Here is a 1824-nt window from a genome sequence, read left to right on the forward strand (position 1 = left end):
GAACGCATTGCTTCCTGTCTATTTCCCTTTTAAGTTTAAAATATGTATCTCATATCTCACCAACACGCATGTCTCTGCGCGTGTATGACACTGCCATTCATGTTAACTCCAAATAACTAATTAAAAATGAAATAAAAACCTTTGATTGCTTCCCTTATCTTCTTATGATTCGTTCGGAGCAATCTTTGCTTTGATAATATCTATATTTCTTTGGACAAAAAAACTATATTTCTCTCTTAATCGAGTCATAGCGGAATTGAGAAACCGATCTGATTTACTCGCCACCGCTTAAACTGTGAAATATTTTTATTAATTGGCTCGATTTTCTTTTTTAACCTCTTCAGTGTTGTTGTTCATCATCCTCTTCCCTCTGCCTCTTCATACTCTGCAAAACTCATCGCCAATAATTTTAAACTCTTGAATGTTATTGAATTACGGTTGCGGCGAAATGAACCGTCACCGTTGATATCGCCTCCAACCAAAGCGAAGTCAGTAGCATCCAGAAACTCACGGTACGCTCCTTCTTTTCCTTCTTGTTTCCAAAGTTTCATTCTTTACATATGTTTCACAATCAATGACTTTATGACGTGGCGCAATAGGAGGGAGACAAACATTTTTTTATATATATAAATTTTATCTATTTATGTCATATTTTGAACTGGACAAATTGGGACCAGTGAAATTTATTAATCTATAGAAATTATTAATTTATCGAGTATTAATTTATAAAGGTTATTGATCATTTTGCTTTCCAGCCTCTTCTCTTTGTGCAGGGCCGGTCCTGGACCATGCTAAGTGAAATATTTGCAACAAGCTCCTAAAAATTTTGAAGAAAACTATATAGACATAAGCCTCTTGAAAAAAAATTTAGAGCCCTAAATTTGCGAAAAATTCAGATGCCAAGAACGTTGCAAGTTCCACTGAGAGAGAAGAGCTATCGTTGATATATATAGAGGTAACAGGAATAGAAAGAAGACCAATCTTTTCTTCTAAAAGCTTCTAAGTATCTATTTTACTGGGTTTAGTACTAAATGTGTGTATGGCTTTGCAGTTCTTGGGCCTTTTTGGAGATGTCAAGACCATCAAAAAGGCAGAAGATCAACACGCTAAACTCTTTCGTCGGAGCACGTCAGAGCTGAGAAAGCGTAGCGCAGATGACTTTCTATCTTCTGATAGGACTAAAATGGCGAAAACTTACAACAGAACTCTTCCTGCTCAGCCAGTGTCTGCACAAGCTCAGTGGTCTGGTGGATACGCTGCACAGCCTCAGGCTTGTCCACAAGCACAAGCCGCTCCTGCATAACCACAGCAATGGAACCCCGCCTATGGCCAGCAGGTATTTTATTAAAAAAAAAAACCAAATCATCTACTTCCTTAGTGTATATGTTTTTACTCTTCTAATGGTTCACATTATGCACGTTTTAGGCTGCGTATGGTGCATATCCCGCTGGTTATACTGCTCCACAAGCACCAGCACCCGGCCCACAAGCTGCTGCTTATGGCGTATATCCTGCTCAGGTAACCAATGTTCATAGTAAATGTTTAGAACTCCTAGCCTAACCACGAGGTTCTAATGGAATCAGTTTTTTTTTTTGTGAAAACAGGCATATCCAGCACAGAGTTACGCACCTCCTGTTGCTTAAATTTAATAAAGCGAATTAACTAAAATAAAATATAAAATAAAGAATACACGATTTTAACTTGCAAGAACACAAAAATTAAATATACTCTTCAAAATAAAACATCAAAAGCGTATTTTCAAAATAAATTAGAAATCAATGTCAAATGTATTTTCTTTTATAATATTCAAATCAAAAAATCGCA

General features: G+C 36.6%; 1 long non-coding RNA gene across 1 annotated transcript; it reads left to right on the forward strand.

Moving 5' to 3' along the window:
- Positions 1-887: 887 nt before the first annotated feature.
- LOC106294156 lies at positions 888-1510 on the forward strand. The gene is made up of 3 exons (XR_001260753.1): positions 888-955; positions 1052-1336; positions 1426-1510. It is a non-coding gene; the product is annotated as an uncharacterized LOC106294156 (long non-coding RNA).
- The last annotated feature ends 314 nt before the right edge of the window (positions 1511-1824 follow it).

The sequence above is a fragment of the Brassica oleracea genome, chromosome C5 (genome assembly GCF_000695525.1).
Source record: "Brassica oleracea var. oleracea cultivar TO1000 chromosome C5, BOL, whole genome shotgun sequence".
NCBI classification, from domain to species: Eukaryota; Viridiplantae; Streptophyta; class Magnoliopsida; order Brassicales; family Brassicaceae; genus Brassica; species Brassica oleracea.